Consider the following 22947-nt stretch of genomic DNA (forward strand, 5'->3'; position numbering starts at 1 on the left):
AACCCACTCCTACTGACAACCGTGGCCATTGCATCCGCAGCCATCGGAGGGCGAACAGGACTTAACCAAACACAAATCCGAAAAGTCCTAGCTTTCTCATCGATCGCCCACCTAGGCTGAATAACCATCATCCTCATATACAACCCCAAGCTAACATTAATAACCTTCTACCTATACTCCTTAAGAACCGCCTCCATTTTCTTAGCCCTCAACACAACCAACTCCTCAAAACTATCCACAATAATAACCTCCTGAACAAAAATACCATCACTAAACGCATCCTTGACGCTAGCACTACTATCCCTAGCCGGCCTGCCCCCACTCCCTGGCTTTTTACCAAAATGACTCATTATCCAGGAACTAACTAAGCAAGAGATATCAACCGCAGCCATAATTATTTCAATACTCTCCCTACAAGGTTTATTTTTCTACCTACGCCTTGCATATTGCTCCACACTCCCACCAAACACTACAAGCTTCATAAAACAATGATACAATAACAAATCCACAGGCACACCAATTGCTACCTTAATTTCTCTGTCAGTCCTCCTTCTCCCGCAATCCTGACCGTTACCTAAGAAACTTAGGATCCCCTGCCTACCAAACCGAAGGCCTTCAAAGCCTTAACTAAGAGTTAAATCCTCTTAGTTTCTGCCCACACCACTAAGGCCCGCAGGACACTAAACCTGCACCATCTAAATGCAACGCAGATACTCTAATTCAGCTAGGGCCTCCACGATAAGCCTAGACAGACGGGCCTCGATCCCATAAACTTCTAATTAACAGCTAGACGCTCAAACCAACGAGCTTCTGTCTACCAGACTCCGGCACACTCTCAGCGTACATCAATGAGTTTGCAACTCAACATGAACTTCACCACAGAGTCGATAAGAAGAGGAATTCAACCTCTGTAAAAAGGACTACAGCCTAACGCCTAAACACTCAGCCACCTGACCCGTGACCTTCATCAACCGATGACTATTTTCAACAAACCACAATGACATCGGCACCCTATACCTACTCTTCGGAGCATGGGCAGGCATAGCCGAGTACCGCCCTCAGCCTCCTTATTCGAGCAGAACTTGGCCAACCAGGAACTCTCCTAGGAGACAACCAAATCTACAATGTCATCATCACCGCCCATGCCTTCGTAAGAATCTTCTTCACAGTTATAGCTATTATAATCGAAGGGTTTGGAAACTGACTAGTCCCCCTTATAATTGGAGCCCCAGACATAGCATTCCCCCGCATAAACAACATCAGTTTCTGAACTACTTCCTCCGTCCTTCCTACTGCTCCTAGCGTCCTCCACAGTAGAAGCTGGAGTCGGAACAGGATGAACCATATACCCGCCCCTAGCAGGCAACCTAGCCCATGCTGGCGCCTCAGTAGACCTAGCCATCTTCTCCCTACACCTCGCAGGTGTGTCTTCCATCTTAGGGGCCATCAACTTTAACACAACAGCCATTAACATAACCCCCCCTGCCTTATCGCAATATCCAACTCCCCTATTCGTATGATCCGTACTCCTAGTGCCCTCACTTCCAGTCCTGGCCGCCGGCATCACCATACTACTGACCGACCGAAACCTAAACACTTTTCATTGACCCCGCTGGAGGGGGAGACCCCATTCTCTACCAGCACCTGTTCTGATTCTTTGGCCACCAGGAAGTTTACATCTTAATCCTTCACGGCTTTGGAATCATCTCACATGTTGTAACGTATTACGCAGGCAAAAAAGAACCATTCGGCTACATAGGAATAGTCTGAGCTATACTATCGATTGGATTCCTGGGCTTTGTCATATGAGCCCACCACATATTCACTGTCGGAATAGACGCAGACAGCCGATCATACTTCATCTCCGCCACTATAATCATCGCCATCCCAACCGGCATTCAGGTATTCAGCTGACTAGCCACACCACACGGAGGCACCATCAAATGAGATCCACCGATACTGTGAGCCTTGGGCTTCATCTTCCTCTTCACACTTGCCAATAAGGTGTCGGTGGAATTGGTGCTCAGCCTTGATTACTGCGTAATCCATCCCGTGGATCTAAAAAGAATTTTATATATATATAATATTGTACGCACATACATACATATATATATTATATAGGGCCAGGTAGGACAGGCCACTGCTTCTGTCTCGTGCCCTAAGTAACTGCCTACTGCCACTATTGGCACTGACTCACCAGCGGTCAGCTACAAGCACTTCTGCTCTTCAGCAGAGCACAAGCATTCCTCTGCTTTGAGAAGAGAGCATTGTGCTCATGAAACATTGAAAAGACTGACTTCTATGCCTCTCCAGCTATAACCAAGAGAATCCTTCCTTCTCCGCACCAAAAAAATTAATGCTGACTTTTCAAGGATGCTATGGATGAGGTTCATAACCAAGGGGTGTCATCCACCTGGCCACACAATTTGTCTCCTGCAAGTTCGATTAAGCATGCCAAGACATCCTATGGATGTGACAAACACCTCATCACCTCTGCTCTGTTGCCCCTTCTTCCCCCAGTTTCTTACTGGAACTAGTAAGTCCAGCTCACCAGTTCCTTGAGCATGGCTTCAATCTGTTCCTGAGCCACATGCACATCTTCTGTAGGTCCTTCCAAAGTGATGTTATCCTGTGGCGAGCAGCCTCACATTTTGCCCTCTTGCCTGTGATAACAATTGTCTCCGAGTTGCTGTTCTTTGCTGGGAGATCAATTTTGGTGTTGCTTTCTTTACGGATCTGCCACAAAGGGAAAAAAAAAAAAAAATCATCTCAGAAGTGTCCCATGTCAGAAGAAAAACCCTCGCAGGCTATATTGGACATCATCAATGGGCAGGAGAGAGCATCCAGTGGGATTTTGCTGCAGGCAGTGATCATCACGAGCACTTGAGTTAGGAGCAGTATCTCACCTTCTTGATGTTGGCACCTCCTTTCCCTACGATGTTCTTGTGGAACTGTTTGCAGATGGGGACAGAAATAGAAAAGCTGTTTTCAACCTAAGGGAGAAAGGAAGGGAGAACTGAAGATTACACTGTCGTGGCAAGGGAGGCCCGACTTCAGGAACTCTGATAAACGAGCTTTTGAAAAGAGGCTTAGACCCAAGGAAGTTCTCTATACGAGGGACTTGTAAGACTAAACAAAGGCAAGGACGTTCCCCTATAGCCTTCCCATAACAGGTACTACCCCCTGCCTCCATTCAGCCAAAACAGCGTCGACAGCTCCCTCCTCTTGAGGTGTTTTAGCTCTACCCAAGCCAGTAGAGCTCTGCTTTGCCCCAGGGTTATCCAGGCACGGAGGAGGGAAGTGCAGGCAGAAGACCTCCTTACCAGGTCTGCCACCGTCTTTTGCATGTACTCGGTGCACTTCTCCACCTCGTTTTTGGGACCTCGGAGTTGGACGATGTCACTCTTGTGTGCAGGGTCTGGGAAGTTGATGATAACCTGCAGGAGCGGTCATTTAGAGTTAGCTCAAGCAAAAGCAAGAACCCTTGTGTCAGACACATGCAAAGGTTGGGGGGATCCTACACATGCCCTTTTCCCATTCAGAAAAGGGGAACCGTGTTAGCGGCCTCTGGCTAAAAGAACTATCTTCTCAGACACTTGCGCTACAGAGCCACTAAAGTTACGACTTCTGTGACGACAGGCCTACTACCCATGTAGGAAAGAACCCCTCTGGATTCCTCCTCTCCTACAAAGCCTTACCTCTGGGAATTGCTCCCGGATTTCCCAGACCCGCTCAGCCTTCTGCCCAGTGATGGTCCGGTGGAATTTCTGCTCAACGATTAGGTCCGCAGCGTGTTCATTTTCCTGACGGGAACAGAGGGCACACTGAGTGTTCAGCCGGAGAGCCATCTACTTTGACTTAGCGGTTTGCTGCCCGACGGTTTACTTGCCAGCACTGTCCCTCTTTTCTCCAGACCAAATTCACTCTGCGTTGACAGAGAAGGGCTACCCGAGGGAACAGGGGAAGACATTTGTGAAGAGGAACTTGCACTTGTCATGAGATCCAAGTGCTCCGTGGGCAAGGGGCACACACTCGCACCAGAAGGTTACAAGGGAACACGAGAGCCCAAACCCTGCACTCTCCCAAACATCACGTCCTACCCACTCACCATACGGGAAGCGAGTTCCAGCAGCTCGCTCTTGGCCTGTGGGACCCCCTGTGGGTCTCCTTCCATTCTGATCGGGTTGCTCTTCTCGTTGTCCGGGGGAATGCGCACAGACACCTTGTACAGATCCTTCATCCTGTTCACTTCGAGGCAAGGACTGTGGTGACGCCGTCTGCTAGGCAAAGACCTGGAAGCAAGGCACCTGGATTATCACTGCTCAGAGGCTGATGAAGAAGTAAAGCCGCCTCTGGGAAGGGCTCGGTGGGGTAGGGTTGAGCCAGGGGAAATTGCCTCTTCCCCCTGGAGTTCAGCGAGAGCAGACCTGTGCCACACGAGAGCCTGTCCAAGTAAATACCGTGGCATCTACAGAGCCCATTGTTCCCTTGTCAGAGCCAGGCGTGTTTCTTCCCCAAACAGTATCACATTTAGAGCAGAGGATAATCGTTCCTTTCTACCCCAAACTCTTGGCTGGGGACACGTTGCAGTGCTATCAAACTAGCAGACCGCAACAAGGCTTTAGCGTTGGCCATATTCTACTGCCGGTGCTGTAGCACCTTCCTCCAGAGGCCAGACCACACTGCTCCTCCTCCAGCTGACACCCTCTCCCACAAGCCACAGGGCTATTTAACCCCTTAGCGGGAACCAGCTACACCTGCACATCGCCCATGTCAATCAACCCACTGCCTCTGAGGCAAGGCCACAGCTGCGTGTTATCAATGCTAATCAACCCACCGCCTTCATTCCTCTACAGGGAGAAGCTCACCAAGCACATTTCCACCACCCACAACTGGCTGCTAAAATGTCATTCGCACAGAGCAGCGTGTGGAAAAAAAAAAAAAAAAAAAATTCCTCCAGGACACATCAAAGTAATTCCACTACTGTTCAGGCTCCCAAGGTACTTTCACCCGTTCAAGCCATCGCAAGGCCTGACGGCCCATTTCTCTCCTTGTACCACCACCACTCCAGAAAAGCAGAGGAAATGTGATGGAGACAGCACACTGGGTGAGCTACAGAGCCCCTGATACCATCTACTAAACACGAAGAGTGTGAGCATGGGAAGGACTAGAAAGGCACTCCACTTACCGTTTAGCTGCTTTCTTGCCAATGAGGTGTCGGTGGAATTGGTGGTCAGCCTTGATTATTGTGTAATCCGTCCCGTGGATCTAAAAAGAATTATATTTTTTATATCTATCTATATATGTATGGATGTACATTATTTTATATTATAATATATAGGGCCAGGTAGGACAGGCCACCGCTTCTGTCTCGTGCCCTAAGTAACTGCCTACTGCCACTATTGGCACTGACTCACCAGCGGTCAGCTACAAGCACTTCTGCTCTTCAGCAGAGCACAAGCATTCCTCTGCTTTGAGAAGAGAGCATTGTGCTCATGAAACATTGAAAAGACTGACTTCTACGCCTCTCCAGCTATAACCAAGAGAATCCTTCCTTCTCCGCACCAAAAAAATTAATGCTGACTTTTCAAGGATGCTATGGATGAGGTTCATAACCAAGGGGTGTCATCCACCTGGCCACACAATTTGTCTCCTGCAAGTTCGATTAAGCATGCCAAGACATCCTATGGATGTGACAAACACCTCATCACCTCTGCTCTGTTGCCCCTTCTTCCCCCAGTTTCTTACTGGAACTAGTAACTCCAGCTCACCAGTTCCTTGAGCATGGCTTCAATCGGTTCCTGAGCCACATGCACATCTTCTGTAGGTCCTTCCAAAGTGATGTTATCCTGTGGCGAGCAGCCTCACAGTTTGCCCTCTTGCCTGTGCTAACAATTGTCTCCGAGTTGCTGTTCTTTGCTGGGAGATCAATTATGGTGTTGCTTTCTTTACGGATCTGCCATAAAGAAAAAAAAAAAAAATCATCTCAGAAGTGTCCCATGTCAGAAGAAAAACCCTCGCAGGCTATATTGGACATCACCAATGGGCAGGAGAGAGCATCCAGTGGGATTTTGCTGCAGGCAGTGATCATCACGAGCACTTGAGTTAGGAGCAATATCTCACCTTCTTGATGTTGGCACCTCCTTTCCCTACGATGTTCTTGTGGAACTGTTTGCAGATGGGGACAGAAATAGAAAAGCTGTTTTCAACCTAAGGGAGAAAGGAAGGGAGAACTGAAGATTACACTGTCGTGGCAAGGGAGGCCCGACTTCAGGAACTCTGATAAACGAGCTTTTGAAAAGAGGCTTAGACCCAAGGAAGTTCTCTATACGAGGGACTTGTAAGACTAAACAAAGGCAAGGACGTTCCCCTATAGCCTTCCCATAACAGGTACTACCCCCTGCCTCCATTCAGCCAAAACAGCGTCGACAGCTCCCTCCTCTTGAGGTGTTTTAGCTCTACCCAAGCCAGTAGAGCTCTGCTTTGCCCCAGGGTTATCCAGGCACGGAGGAGGGAAGTGCAGGCAGAAGACCTCCTTACCAGGTCTGCCACCGTCTTTTGCATGTACTCGGTGCACTTCTCCACCTCGTTTTTGGGACCTCGGAGTTGGACGATGTCACTCTTGTGTGCAGGGTCTGGGAAGTTGATGATAACCTGCAGGAGCGGTCATTTAGAGTTAGCTCAAGCAAAAGCAAGAACCCTTGTGTCAGACACATGCAAAGGTTGGGGGGATCCTACACATGCCCTTTTCCCATTCAGAAAAGGGGAACCGTGTTAGCGGCCTCTGGCTAAAAGAACTATCTTCTCAGACACTTGCGCTACAGAGCCACTAAAGTTACGACTTCTGTGACGACAGGCCTACTACCCATGTAGGAAAGAACCCCTCTGGATTCCTCCTCTCCTACAAAGCCTTACCTCAGGGAATTGCTCCCGGATTTCCCAGACCCGCTCAGCCTTCTGCCCAGTGATGGTCCGGTGGAATTTCTGCTCAACGATTAGGTCCGCAGCGTGTTCATTTTCCTGACGGGAACAGAGGGCACACTGAGTGTTCAGCCGGAGAGCCATCTACTTTGACTTAGCGGTTTGCTGCCCGACGGTTTACTTGCCAGCACTGTCCCTCTTTTCTCCAGACCAAATTCACTCTGCGTTGACAGAGAAGGGCTACCCGAGGGAACAGGGGAAGACATTTGTGAAGAGGAACTTGCACTTGTCATGAGATCCAAGTGCTCCGTGGGCAAGGGGCACACACTCGCACCAGAAGGTTACAAGGGAACACGAGAGCCCAAACCCTGCAGTCTCCCAAACATCACGTCCTACCCACTCACCATACGGGAAGCGAGTTCCAGCAGCTCGCTCTTGGCCTGTGGGACCCCCTGTGGGTCTCCTTCCATTCTGATCGGGTTGCTCTTCTCGTTGTCCGGGGGAATGCGCACAGACACCTTGTACAGATCCTTCATCCTGTTCACTTCGAGGCAAGGACTGTGGTGACGCCGTCTGCTAGGCAAAGACCTGGAAGCAAGGCACCTGGATTATCACTGCTCAGAGGCTGATGAAGAAGTAAAGCCGCCTCTGGGAAGGGCTCGGTGGGGTAGGGTTGAGCCAGGGGAAATTGCCTCTTCCCCCTGGAGTTCAGCGAGAGCAGACCTGTGCCACACGAGAGCCTGTCCAAGTAAATACCGTGGCATCTACAGAGCCCATTGTTCCCTTGTCAGAGCCAGGCGTGTTTCTTCCCCAAACAGTATCACATTTAGAGCAGAGGATAATCGTTCCTTTCTACCCCAAACTCTTGGCTGGGGACACGTTGCAGTGCTATCAAACTAGCAGACCGCAACAAGGCTTTAGCGTTGGCCATATTCTACTGCCGGTGCTGTAGCACCTTCCTCCAGAGGCCAGACCACACTGCTCCTCCTCCAGCTGACACCCTCTCCCACAAGCCACAGGGCTATTTAACCCCTTAGCGGGAACCAGCTACACCTGCACATCGCCCATGTCAATCAACCCACTGCCTCTGAGGCAAGGCCACAGCTGCGTGTTATCAATGCTAATCAACCCACCGCCTTCATTCCTCTACAGGGAGAAGCTCACCAAGCACATTTCCACCACCCACAACTGGCTGCTAAACTGTCATTCGCACAGAGCAACGTGTGGAAAAAAAAAAAAAAAAAAATTCCTCCAGGACACATCAAAGTAATTCCACTACTGTTCAGGCTCCCAAGGTACTTTCACCCGTTCAAGCCATCGCAAGGCCTGACGGCCCATTTCTCTCCTTGTACCACCACCACTCCAGAAAAGCAGAGGAAATGTGATGGAGACAGCACACTGGGTGAGCTACAGAGCCCCTGATACCATCTACTAAACACGAAGAGTGTGAGCATGGGAAGGACTAGAAAGGCACTCCACTTACCGTTTAGCTGCTTTCTTGCCAATGAGGTGTCGGTGGAATTGGTGGTCAGCCTTGATTATTGCGTAATCCGTCCCGTGGATCTAAAAAGAATTATATTTTTTATATCTATCTCTATATGTATGGATGTACATTATTTTATATTATAATATATAGGGCCAGGTAGGACAGGCCACCGCTTCTGTCTCGTGCCCTAAGTAACTGCCTACTGCCACTATTGGCACTGACTCACCAGCGGTCAGCTACAAGCACTTCTGCTCTTCAGCAGAGCACAAGCATTCCTCTGCTTTGAGAAGAGAGCATTGTGCTCATGAAACATTGAAAAGACTTACTTCTACGCCTCTCCAGCTATAACCAAGAGAATCCTTCCTTCTCCGCACCAAAAAAAATAATGCTGACTTTTCAAGGATGCTATGGATGAGGTTCATAACCAAGGGGTGTCATCCACCTGGCCACACAATTTGTCTCCTGCAAGTACGATTAAGCATGCCAAGACATCCTATGGATGTGACAAACACCTCATCACCTCTGCTCTGTTGCCCCTTCTTCCCCCAGTTTCTTACTGGAACTAGTAACTCCAGCTCACCAGTTCCTTGAGCATGGCTTCAATCGGTTCCTGAGCCACATGCACATCTTCTGTAGGTCCTTCCAAAGTGATGTTATCCTGTGGCGAGCAGCCTCACAGTTTGCCCTCTTGCCTGTGATAACAATTGTCTCCGAGTTGCTGTTCTTTGCTGGGAGATCAATTATGGTGTTGCTTTCTTTACGGATCTGCCATAAAGAAAAAAAAAAAAAATCATCTCAGAAGCGTCCCATGTCAGAAGAAAAACCCTCGCAGGCTATATTGGACATCACCAATGGGCAGGAGAGAGCATCCAGTGGGATTTTGCTGCAGGCAGTGATCATCACGAGCACTTGAGTTAGGAGCAATATCTCACCTTCTTGATGTTGGCACCTCCTTTCCCTACGATGTTCTTGTGGAACTGTTTGCAGATGGGGACAGAAATAGAAAAGCTGTTTTCAACCTAAGGGAGAAAGGAAGGGAGAACTGAAGATTACACTGTCGTGGCAAGGGAGGCCCGACTTCAGGAACTCTGATAAACGAGCTTTTGAAAAGAGGCTTAGACCCAAGGAAGTTCTCTATACGAGGGACTTGTAAGACTAAACAAAGGCAAGGACGTTCCCCTATAGCCTTCCCATAACAGGTACTACCCCCTGCCTCCATTCAGCCAAAACAGCGTCGACAGCTCCCTCCTCTTGAGGTGTTTTAGCTCTACCCAAGCCAGTAGAGCTCTGCTTTGCCCCAGGGTTATCCAGGCACGGAGGAGGGAAGTGCAGGCAGAAGACCTCCTTACCAGGTCTGCCACCGTCTTTTGCATGTACTCGGTGCACTTCTCCACCTCGTTTTTGGGACCTCGGAGTTGGACGATGTCACTCTTGTGTGCAGGGTCTGGGAAGTTGATGATAACCTGCAGGAGCGGTCATTTAGAGTTAGCTCAAGCAAAAGCAAGAACCCTTGTGTCAGACACATGCAAAGGTTGGGGGGATCCTACCCATGCCCTTTTCCCATTCAGAAAAGGGGAACCGTGTTAGCGGCCTCTGGCTAAAAGAACTATCTTCTCAGACACTTGCGCTACAGAGCCACTAAAGTTACGACTTCTGTGACGACAGGCCTACTACCCATGTAGGAAAGAACCCCTCTGGATTCCTCCTCTCCTACAAAGCCTTACCTCTGGGAATTGCTCCCGGATTTCCCAGACCCGCTCAGCCTTCTGCCCAGTGATGGTCCGGTGGAATTTCTGCTCAACGATTAGGTCCGCAGCGTGTTCATTTTCCTGACGGGAACAGAGGGCACACTGAGTGTTCAGCCGGAGAGCCATCTACTTTGACTTAGCGGTTTGCTGCCCGACGGTTTACTTGCCAGCACTGTCCCTCTTTTCTCCAGACCAAATTCACTCTGCGTTGACAGAGAAGGGCTACCCGAGGGAACAGGGGAAGACATTTGTGAAGAGGAACTTGCACTTGTCATGAGATCCAAGTGCTCCGTGGGCAAGGGGCACACACTCGCACCAGAAGGTTACAAGGGAACACGAGAGCCCAAACCCTGCAGTCTCCCAAACATCACGTCCTACCCACTCACCATACGGGAAGCGAGTTCCAGCAGCTCGCTCTTGGCCTGTGGGACCCCCTGTGGGTCTCCTTCCATTCTGATCGGGTTGCTCTTCTCGTTGTCCGGGGGAATGCGCACAGACACCTTGTACAGATCCTTCATCCTGTTCACTTCGAGGCAAGGACTGTGGTGACGCCGTCTGCTAGGCAAAGACCTGGAAGCAAGGCACCTGGATTATCACTGCTCAGAGGCTGATGAAGAAGTAAAGCCGCCTCTGGGAAGGGCTCGGTGGGGTAGGGTTGAGCCAGGGGAAATTGCCTCTTCCCCCTGGAGTTCAGCGAGAGCAGACCTGTGCCACACGAGAGCCTGTCCAAGTAAATACCGTGGCATCTACAGAGCCCATTGTTCCCTTGTCAGAGCCAGGCGTGTTTCTTCCCCAAACAGTATCACATTTAGAGCAGAGGATAATCGTTCCTTTCTACCCCAAACTCTTGGCTGGGGACACGTTGCAGTGCTATCAAACTAGCAGACCGCAACAAGGCTTTAGCGTTGGCCATATTCTACTGCCGGTGCTGTAGCACCTTCCTCCAGAGGCCAGACCACACTGCTCCTCCTCCAGCTGACACCCTCTCCCACAAGCCACAGGGCTATTTAACCCCTTAGCGGGAACCAGCTACACCTGCACATCGCCCATGTCAATCAACCCACTGCCTCTGAGGCAAGGCCACAGCTGCGTGTTATCAATGCTAATCAACCCACCGCCTTCATTCCTCTACAGGGAGAAGCTCACCAAGCACATTTCCACCACCCACAACTGGCTGCTAAAATGTCATTCGCACAGAGCAACGTGTGGAAAAAAAAAAAAAAAAAAAATTCCTCCAGGACACATCAAAGTAATTCCACTACTGTTCAGGCTCCCAAGGTACTTTCACCCGTTCAAGCCATCGCAAGGCCTGACGGCCCATTTCTCTCCTTGTACCACCACCACTCCAGAAAAGCAGAGGAAATGTGATGGAGACAGCACACTGGGTGAGCTACAGAGCCCCTGATACCATCTACTAAACACGAAGAGTGTGAGCATGGGAAGGACTAGAAAGGCACTCCACTTACCGTTTAGCTGCTTTCTTGCCAATGAGGTGTCGGTGGAATTGGTGGTCAGCCTTGATTATTGCGTAATCCGTCCCGTGGATCTAAAAAGAATTATATTTTTTATATCTATCTCTATATGTATGGATGTACATTATTTTATATTATAATATATAGGGCCAGGTAGGACAGGCCACCGCTTCTGTCTCGTGCCCTAAGTAACTGCCTACTGCCACTATTGGCACTGACTCACCAGCGGTCAGCTACAAGCACTTCTGCTCTTCAGCAGAGCACAAGCATTCCTCTGCTTTGAGAAGAGAGCATTGTGCTCATGAAACATTGAAAAGACTTACTTCTACGCCTCTCCAGCTATAACCAAGAGAATCCTTCCTTCTCCGCACCAAAAAAAATAATGCTGACTTTTCAAGGATGCTATGGATGAGGTTCATAACCAAGGGGTGTCATCCACCTGGCCACACAATTTGTCTCCTGCAAGTACGATTAAGCATGCCAAGACATCCTATGGATGTGACAAACACCTCATCACCTCTGCTCTGTTGCCCCTTCTTCCCCCAGTTTCTTACTGGAACTAGTAACTCCAGCTCACCAGTTCCTTGAGCATGGCTTCAATCGGTTCCTGAGCCACATGCACATCTTCTGTAGGTCCTTCCAAAGTGATGTTATCCTGTGGCGAGCAGCCTCACAGTTTGCCCTCTTGCCTGTGATAACAATTGTCTCCGAGTTGCTGTTCTTTGCTGGGAGATCAATTATGGTGTTGCTTTCTTTACGGATCTGCCATAAAGAAAAAAAAAAAAAAAAATCATCTCAGAAGTGTCCCATGTCAGAAGAAAAACCCTCGCAGGCTATATTGGACATCACCAATGGGCAGGAGAGAGCATCCAGTGGGATTTTGCTGCAGGCAGTGATCATCACGAGCACTTGAGTTAGGAGCAATATCTCACCTTCTTGATGTTGGCACCTCCTTTCCCTACGATGTTCTTGTGGAACTGTTTGCAGATGGGGACAGAAATAGAAAAGCTGTTTTCAACCTAAGGGAGAAAGGAAGGGAGAACTGAAGATTACACTGTCGTGGCAAGGGAGGCCCGACTTCAGGAACTCTGATAAACGAGCTTTTGAAAAGAGGCTTAGACCCAAGGAAGTTCTCTATACGAGGGACTTGTAAGACTAAACAAAGGCAAGGACATTCCCCTATAGCCTTCCCATAACAGGTACTACCCCCTGCCTCCATTCAGCCAAAACAGCGTCGACAGCTCCCTCCTCTTGAGGTGTTTTAGCTCTACCCAAGCCAGTAGAGCTCTGCTTTGCCCCAGGGTTATCCAGGCACGGAGGAGGGAAGTGCAGGCAGAAGACCTCCTTACCAGGTCTGCCACCGTCTTTTGCATGTACTCGGTGCACTTCTCCACCTCGTTTTTGGGACCTCGGAGTTGGACGATGTCACTCTTGTGTGCAGGGTCTGGGAAGTTGATGATAACCTGCAGGAGCGGTCATTTAGAGTTAGCTCAAGCAAAAGCAAGAACCCTTGTGTCAGACACATGCAAAGGTTGGGGGGATCCTACACATGCCCTTTTCCCATTCAGAAAAGGGGAACCGTGTTAGCGGCCTCTGGCTAAAAGAACTATCTTCTCAGACACTTGCGCTACAGAGCCACTAAAGTTACGACTTCTGTGACGACAGGCCTACTACCCATGTAGGAAAGAACCCCTCTGGATTCCTCCTCTCCTACAAAGCCTTACCTCTGGGAATTGCTCCCGGATTTCCCAGATCCGCTCAGCCTTCTGCCCAGTGATGGTCCGGTGGAATTTCTGCTCAACGATTAGGTCCGCAGCGTGTTCATTTTCCTGACGGGAACAGAGGGCACACTGAGTGTTCAGCCGGAGAGCCATCTACTTTGACTTAGCGGTTTGCTGCCCGACGGTTTACTTGCCAGCACTGTCCCTCTTTTCTCCAGACCAAATTCACTCTGCGTTGACAGAGAAGGGCTACCCGAGGGAACAGGGGAAGACATTTGTGAAGAGGAACTTGCACTTGTCATGAGATCCAAGTGCTCCGTGGGCAAGGGGCACACACTCGCACCAGAAGGTTACAAGGGAACACGAGAGCCCAAACCCTGCAGTCTCCCAAACATCACGTCCTACCCACTCACCATACGGGAAGCGAGTTCCAGCAGCTCGCTCTTGGCCTGTGGGACCCCCTGTGGGTCTCCTTCCATTCTGATCGGGTTGCTCTTCTCGTTGTCCGGGGGAATGCGCACAGACACCTTGTACAGATCCTTCATCCTGTTCACTTCGAGGCAAGGACTGTGGTGATGCCGTCTGCTAGGCAAAGACCTGGAAGCAAGGCACCTGGATTATCACTGCTCAGAGGCTGATGAAGAAGTAAAGCCGCCTCTGGGAAGGGCTCGGTGGGGTAGGGTTGAGCCAGGGGAAATTGCCTCTTCCCCCTGGAGTTCAGCGAGAGCAGACCTGTGCCACACGAGAGCCTGTCCAAGTAAATACCGTGGCATCTACAGAGCCCATTGTTCCCTTGTCAGAGCCAGGCGTGTTTCTTCCCCAAACAGTATCACATTTAGAGCAGAGGATAATCGTTCCTTTCTACCCCAAACTCTTGGCTGGGGACACGTTGCAGTGCTATCAAACTAGCAGACCGCAACAAGGCTTTAGCGTTGGCCATATTCTACTGCCGGTGCTGTAGCACCTTCCTCCAGAGGCCAGACCACACTGCTCCTCCTCCAGCTGACACCCTCTCCCACAAGCCACAGGGCTATTTAACCCCTTAGCGGGAACCAGCTACACCTGCACATCGCCCATGTCAATCAACCCACTGCCTCTGAGGCAAGGCCACAGCTGCGTGTTATCAATGCTAATCAACCCACCGCCTTCATTCCTCTACAGGGAGAAGCTCACCAAGCACATTTCCACCACCCACAACTGGCTGCTAAAATGTCATTCGCACAGAGCAACGTGTGGAAAAAAAAAAAAAAAAAAATTCCTCCAGGACACATCAAAGTAATTCCACTACTGTTCAGGCTCCCAAGGTACTTTCACCCGTTCAAGCCATCGCAAGGCCTGACGGCCCATTTCTCTCCTTGTACCACCACCACTCCAGAAAAGCAGAGGAAATGTGATGGAGACAGCACACTGGGTGAGCTACAGAGCCCCTGATACCATCTACTAAACACGAAGAGTGTGAGCATGGGAAGGACTAGAAAGGCACTCCACTTACCGTTTAGCTGCTTTCTTGCCAATGAGGTGTCGGTGGAATTGGTGGTCAGCCTTGATTATTGCGTAATCCGTCCCGTGGATCTAAAAAGAATTATATTTTTTATATCTATCTCTATATGTATGGATGTACATTATTTTATATTATAATATATAGGGCCAGGTAGGACAGGCCACCGCTTCTGTCTCGTGCCCTAAGTAACTGCCTACTGCCACTATTGGCACTGACTCACCAGCGGTCAGCTACAAGCACTTCTGCTCTTCAGCAGAGCACAAGCATTCCTCTGCTTTGAGAAGAGAGCATTGTGCTCATGAAACATTGAAAAGACTGACTTCTATGCCTCTCCAGCTATAACCAAGAGAATCCTTCCTTCTCCGCACCAAAAAAAATAATGCTGACTTTTCAAGGATGCTATGGATGAGGTTCATAACCAAGGGGTGCCATCCACCTGGCCACACAATTTGTCTCCTGCAAGTACGATTAAGCATGCCAAGACATCCTATGGATGTGACAAACACCTCATCACCTCTGCTCTGTTGCCCCTTCTTCCCCGAGTTCCTGTTCTCCTTCATAATACCTAGTTGTTCTCTCATTATGAATCCTCCCTTCCCCTTATCAGTGTCAATGGAATCATCGTTCCATGGACAATGAGTCGTCCCTTTCCCCCGCTTGGTCCGAGAGTATTACCTCTGTTCAGTGGCTTGATCCAGGGTGATAGTGCTCGTTCTAGGCGCTGTAAAAAGCGAAATCTATATCCTATGTCCTGATTTTGGGTATCTAACATTAATGCAAAACAGTAATCCTCACACAGTTTTTATTTCATTCTGTAGCGTCGGTGTCGGTATCAGCTGCCTGCGGTAAAGGTTCACGGAAAGGTCTTACATTCTTCGCTGGGATCCATCGAGGTCCTTTTTCTGTAGAGACACAAGCATAACCTTTTCCCCGTGTAACAAGAGGATATGGTCCCATAATTTTACCTGTTTCTGCATCTCGGACCGATACCGGGCCTTTAACCCGTGCCTCGACGGAGGTAGCTGCAGTGAAACGTCGACCTATCGGTGGGCCGTTATCTATTCAAGAACAATTCAAAAAATTAAAAACATACAACGCTTTCTGTAACCGTTCCTCGGGAATAGCCATGCCCATTCCCCCTTTTTGTTGTTGTCATAAACGTTTCAGAGACCGATGAGACCCTTCAATGAGAGATCGACCGGTGGGGGAATGAGCAATGCCGGTAATGTGAGTTCTACCCCATAGGGCAAAAGAGGTTTTTACAGTTGTTGAAACGTAAAGATAAAGACCGATAACGGTCCAGCTTAAGGGAATACCTAAAGCAGCAAAAGCACGCATTAAATGTCTACGAACAGCTCGTGCCTTTTCTCCTGTGTGACACGAGGCAACCAAGGCACCTGAAAATGTATCAATGGAAGAGTGGATATATTTAAGGCTACCAAATTCAGAATCATGCGTGACATCTGTTTGCCATAACGGTAGGCTTTGTAATCCTCTAGGATTAGCTCCTGCAGCAACTGATGGGAAAGAATGTTTTTGACAGTCGGGACAGACAGCAATAATACTTGATGCTTGTTGAGCAGCAAGGCCAAACTGTCGCTTAAGAGCTCCAGCGTTTCAATGGAAAAAAAGAGTGCCTTCGCTTAGCTTGTGCAATACGGTCTGGCAGTACTTGAACTGGTCACGGCAATAGGTCAGCTCGTCGATTGCCTTCTGCAAGAAAACCAGGTAGCGAGGTATGAGACCTAATATGCATAACAAAATAAGGCGCAGATCGAGAGTCCAAAAGGAAAATAAGTTCCTGTAACAGGGTAAAGGGTTGTGAATGCGAAACACTCCGCAGCACAGAAGCTTCAGCTCGTGGAACAATACCTGCAACATAAGCAGAATCAGTAACAAGGTGGAGTGGTACATTCCATTCTCGGAAAACACGAACAACTGCATTCAGTTCTCCTGTTTGAGGTGAACCGGAGACCGTCTCTATGTCCGAATCCCATTGCCTCCGTTGATCATCCCACCACAGAAGAACAGATTTATGCGATTGGCCCGATCCATCTGTAAACACAGTAAGCGCCGGTAAGGGTTGTTCGCTTCTTCTGGGTTTTAACATCAGACGAAAATCAACGTTAAACAGTTTGTGTGAAGGTGGATGGGAAGTTATTCGACCTGTATGTTCTCGCCCGGCACCTCCCCGGGACCTACAGCTTGACAAACTATTGCTGTACAATTCAACCACGAGAACCTCTAACACCTTTACCGCTCAAACCTAGCCTTCTCCTTAACAACTTATATATCCCATAAACACCACCTACCCAAAACCTCAGCACTAAAATCATATTAACCCAAACCCCCCATACACACACGCCCCTAAGACTATAGGCGCCCAAACAGCCAACGAAGCCAACGAAACCAACGAAACCACGTCCCCGTAGCTTACAATCCAAAGCGTGGCACTGAAGATGCCAAGATGGCGTCCAATATGAAAGCCGAGGACAAAAGACTTAGCCCTAACCTTACGGTTGGCTCCTGCTAGACCTAGACGTGCAAGTATCTGCGGCCCAGTGTAAATGCCCTAGGCCTCCTGCTAAGACCGAAGGAGCAGGCATCAGGCACACGCTACCAACTGTAGCCCAAGACGCCTTGCTCAGCCACACCCCCACGGGCACTCAGCAGTAATTAACAGTAAGCAAGAAGCGCAAGCTTGACTTAGTCACGGCAACCTTCAGGGTTGGTAAATCTCGTGCCAGCCGCCGCGGTCACACCAGAAACCCAAGCCAACAGTCACACGGCGTAGAGAGCGGACCAGAGCCTGTCAGAATAACTAGGAAACCGAAACACAGCTAAGCTGTCGTAAGCCCGAGATACCCCTAAGGCCAACCTAAAGATGATCCTAGTAAACCTGACTGCGGCCAATGAAGAGACGGGACGCAGCTTGATGCAAGCAAATGTCAATGCGTTGTGCAGAAGCACGAGGTTTTATACGCTTGCAGAAGCTGCGCGTTTTAAACCAATTGCTTCTTGAGGCTAAGCCTTGCATACTAGGCAATCCCTGATTGGTGGTTAACTACCGGCACTTAACAGCAAGGTGTTACCTTTCCTTGGCGCCATCCGTCTCCCACTCCCCTGTGCTCTGTAACCATGCCCCATCATGTTGTTAATTGTTGTCTAGACAAGCTCGAGCACACTCCCCTCAGCTGACCGATTGCCACGCGTGGTCCTAGTTTCCAGCCCGCTCCTGCACCTCCCCCTTCCTGTTGCACAAAAGAACCTTTGAAAGCGAACGAGGAAAAACAAGGCCTAAGCAACAGAACAAATAAAAAACCAACTAAGACATATTATCACTGTCAAAATAACCCACTGCCTTTGTTCCGTACAATTCTACAATTTCCCCTTTTTGTTTTTGAACAGCTAGTACCAGGTTTGCCATGTTCCGCAGGGCCCTTGCAAACATGAAAGCAACCAAGGTAATAGCAAACAAACAACACTGCCAATCGAGTGAATGGATGCCAGAAAAGGCTGAAATTTTCTCAGATTTTGATAACATGTTGCTGCAGTGGGGCGCCTAAAATCCACGCAGCACATACCATCAAAATCCTCACAGCCACGTCCTTGAACCAACAACAAAAAGCAGCGGCAATTTTGACTCACGTGCTTAACTGCCTACCAAACAAGGTGATTGAACTCTTTAATGCTTTCCCTGCTGTTACTCTGCATAAGAGAAGAAGCGCTGCGACACGTTCCCATCCTAGCCTCCTACTACATTAGCATCTACAGAAAGACAATGCTCGACATGCAAAGTGTAAACAACATCACCTTCTTTTGGATTAACGTTATACGCAGGCGGAAGGGCACACCAAACAAGAACCGTTTCCGTCAAAAAGTTCGAAACATAGCATGCCTTCTCTGAACATACCTCTGGGGTCATCCCCTTCATTCCCTCCTTTTGATGCAAAGAGAGACACTTTACCCTAACAGAGAAGCCCCTGTTTACATCTCTGAGCCAGGACACAAGCCGCAGCTGTGCGCGCCACCAGGCTCAGGGCAGAAACCACTCCTGTAGTTACCTAACTAGATATCTCGACAAGCGTGCAGACACCTATTAAACACTAAATAACCATGTTTATCGTTCCTGTTCTCCTTCGTAATACCTAGTTGTTCTCTCATTATGAATCCTCCCTTCCCCTTATCAGTGTCAATGGAATCATCGTTCCATGGACAATGAGTCGTCCCGTTCCCCCGCTTGGTCCGAGAGTATTACCTCTGTTCAGTGGCTTGATCCAGGGTGATAGTGCTCGTTCTAGGCGCTGTAAAAAGCGAAATCTATATCCTATGTCCTGATTTTGGGTATCTAACATTAATGCAAAACAGTAATCCTCACACAGTTTTTATTTCATTCTGTAGCGTCGGTGTCGGTATCGGCTGCCTGCGGTAAAGGTTCACGGAAAGGTCTTACATTCTTCGCTGGGATCCATCTAGGTCCTTTTTCTGTAGAGACACAAGCATAACCTTTTCCCCGTGTAACAAGAGGATATGGTCCCATAATTTTACCTGTTTCTGCATCTCGGACCGATACCGGGCCTTTAACCCGTGCCTCGACGGAGGTAGCTGCAGTGAAACGTCGACCTATCGGTGGGTCGTTATCTATTCAAGAACAATTCAAAAAATTAAAAACATACAACGCTTTCTGTAACCGTTCCTCGGGAATAGCCATGCCCATTCCCCCTTTTTGTTGTTGTCATAAACGTTTCAGAGACCGATGAGACCCTTCAATGAGAGATCGACCGGTGGGGGAATGAGCAATGCCGGTAATGTGAGCTCTACCCCATAGGGCAAAAGAGGTTTTTACAGTTGTTGAAACGTAAAGATAAAGACCGACAACGGTCCAGCTTAAGGGAATACCTAAAGCAGCAAAAGCACGCATTAAATGTCTACGAACAGCTCGTGCCTTTTCTCCTGTGTGACACGAGGCAACCAAGGCACCTGAAAATGTATCAATGGAAGAGTGGATATATTTAAGGCTACCAAATTCAGAATCATGCGTGACATCTGTTTGCCATAACGGTAGGCTTTGTAATCCTCTAGGATTAACTCCTGCAGCAACTGATGGGAAAGAATGTTTTTGACAATCGGGACAGACAGCAATAATACTTGATGCTTGTTGAGCAGCAAGGCCAAACTGTCGCTTAAGAGCTCCAGCGTTTCGATGGAAAAAAAGAGTGCCTTCGCTTAGCTCGTGCAATACGGTCTGGCAGTACTTGAACTGGTCACGGCAATAGGTCAGCTCGTCGATTGCCTTCTGCAAGAAAACCAGGTAGCGAGGTATGAGACCTAATATGCATAACAAAATAAGGCGCAGATCGAGAGTCCAAAAGGAAAATAAGTTCCTGTAACAGGGTAAAGGGTTGTGAATGCGAAACACTCCGCAGCACAGAAGCTTCAGCTCGTGGAACAATACCTGCAACATAAGCAGAATCAGTAACAAGGTGGAGTGGTACATTCCATTCTCGGAAAACACGAACAACTGCATTCAGTTCTCCTGTTTGAGGTGAACCGGAGACCGTCTCTATGTCCGAATCCCATTGTCTCCGTTGAAAACCTTAGGAAGACAGGAATTGAACCTGCACAGAAGAGATCAAAGCGCTCCATACTCCCCTTATATTACTTCCCAGTAGGGTCAGCTAAACAAAAGCTATCGGGCCCATACCCCGAAAATGATGGTTTAACCTCTTCCTCTACTAAATGAGCCCCGTCACAAAACTAACGTTCTCCTTAAGCCTTCTACTAGGAACAACCATCACAATTTCAAGCAACCACTGACTGCTAGCCTGGCCTGGACTAGAAATCAACACCCTTGCCATTATCCCCTTCCTTTCAAAATCACACCACCCTCGAGCTATGGAAGCTGCAATCAAATACTTTCTCGTCCAAGCAACCGCCTCCGCATTAATCCTCTTCTCAAGCACAATCAACGCACAGTTCACCGGACAATGAGACATTCCGCGACTAAGCCACCCAACAGCCTCCCTACTACTAACTACAGCAGTCGCAATAAAACTAGGCCTAGTACCCTTTCACTCCTGATGTCCAGAGGTCATACAAGGCTCACCTATAACCACTGCCCTACTCGTCTCTACATGAATAAAACTCCCCCCACTCACTCTTCTTTTCTTAACTGCCCCCTCACTGAACCCACTCCTACTGACAACCGTGGCCATTGCATCCGCAGCCATCGGAGGGCGAACAGGACTTAACCAAACACAAATCCGAAAAGTCCTAGCTTTCTCATCGATCGCCCACCTAGGCTGAATAACCATCATCCTCATATACAACCCCAAGCTAACATTAATAACCTTCTACCTATACTCCTTAAGAACCGCCTCCATTTTCTTAGCCCTCAACACAACCAACTCCTCAAAACTATCCACAATAATAACCTCCTGAACAAAAATACCATCACTAAACGCATCCTTGACGCTAGCACTACTATCCCTAGCCGGCCTGCCCCCACTCCCTGGCTTTTTACCAAAATGACTCATTATCCAGGAACTAACTAAGCAAGAGATATCAACCGCAGCCATAATTATTTCAATACTCTCCCTACAAGGTTTATTTTTCTACCTACGCCTTGCATATTGCTCCACACTCCCACCAAACACTACAAGCTTCATAAAACAATGATACAATAACAAATCCACAGGCACACCAATTGCTACCTTAATTTCTCTGTCAGTCCTCCTTCTCCCCCCTTCTCCCGCAATCCTGACCGTTACCTAAGAAACTTAGGATCCCCTGCCTACCAAACCGAAGGCCTTCAAAGCCTTAACTAAGAGTTAAATCCTCTTAGTTTCTGCCCACACCACTAAGGCCCGCAGGACACTAAACCTGCACCATCTAAATGCAACGCAGATACTCTAATTCAGCTAGGGCCTCCACGATAAGCCTAGACAGACGGGCCTCGATCCCATAAACTTCTAATTAACAGCTAGACGCTCAAACCAACGAGCTTCTGTCTACCAGACTCCGGCACACTCTCAGCGTACATCAATGAGTTTGCAACTCAACATGAACTTCACCACAGAGTCGATAAGAAGAGGAATTCAACCTCTGTAAAAAGGACTACAGCCTAACGCCTAAACACTCAGCCACCTGACCCGTGACCTTCATCAACCGATGACTAGTTTCAACAAACCACAATGACATCGGCACCCTATACCTACTCTTCGGAGCATGGGCAGGCATAGCCGAGTACCGCCCTCAGCCTCCTTATTCGAGCAGAACTTGGCCAACCAGGAACTCTCCTAGGAGACGACCAAATCTACAATGTCATCATCACCGCCCATGCCTTCGTAAGAATCTTCTTCACAGTTATAGCCATTATAATCGAAGGGTTTGGAAACTGACTAGTCCCCCTTATAACTGGAGCCCCAGACATAGCATTCCCCCGCATAAACAACATCGGTTTCTGAACTACTTCCTCCGTCCTTCCTACTGCTCCTAGCGTCCTCCACAGTAGAAGCTGGAGTCGGAACAGGATGAACCATATACCCTACAATACCCTAGTCCATAGTTTCTCACACTGTCTGACCTTTACATTGGGCTTAACATAAATCTTAATAAACAATACCCTAGCCCATAGTTTCTCACAATCCCCCCTTTTTCTTTTTATCCTATTATTGTTTATTAGACGCTACTTTCATTCTCGGCACTGCGAACAAACCTTTTTCCACAATCCCAACATTTATCATAACACTCACAAGGTAATACCTCACAATTACAATAGGCATAGTTCTCACGTGGCATAATGCATTCGCAACAATCTTCATCCTCATTAATCGATACACTCTTATACTTTGCCCCAGCCCTCGTAGTTAAAATAAGCAATTGAGCTATGTCAAACCGTTCTTTAATAAAATGTAAAATATAGCGTAATATACAAGGCCCAAATATCAGTCTAGAATCAACATAATAAGTGGTCCTGCTAAAGCAGACAACAAAGTGGTTAGCCAAGGTGAGATATTAAACCAGTTTTCATACCATGACCTGCCCACCTCAAGACTCTTTTTACGTTGTTCCAACCTTTTCCGGAGTTCAGACATGG

The 22947-nt window shown here is 48.5% G+C and overlaps 2 long non-coding RNA genes across 2 annotated transcripts; one reads left to right on the forward strand and one right to left on the reverse strand.

Moving 5' to 3' along the window:
• Positions 1–957: 957 nt before the first annotated feature.
• LOC129734801 (uncharacterized) lies at positions 958–22297 on the reverse strand. Its single transcript, XR_008730411.1, has 2 exons — positions 22251–22297; positions 958–1271 (listed from the first exon to the last, which is right to left on the reverse strand). It is a non-coding gene; the product is annotated as an uncharacterized LOC129734801 (long non-coding RNA).
• Positions 963–22208, forward strand: LOC129734800 (uncharacterized). The gene is made up of 2 exons (XR_008730410.1): positions 963–1049; positions 22096–22208. It is a non-coding gene; the product is annotated as an uncharacterized LOC129734800 (long non-coding RNA).
• Positions 22298–22947: the final 650 nt, after the last annotated feature.

The sequence above is a fragment of the Falco cherrug genome (assembly GCF_023634085.1).
Source record: "Falco cherrug isolate bFalChe1 chromosome 11 unlocalized genomic scaffold, bFalChe1.pri SUPER_11_unloc_4, whole genome shotgun sequence".
Lineage (NCBI taxonomy): Eukaryota > Metazoa > Chordata > Aves > Falconiformes > Falconidae > Falco > Falco cherrug.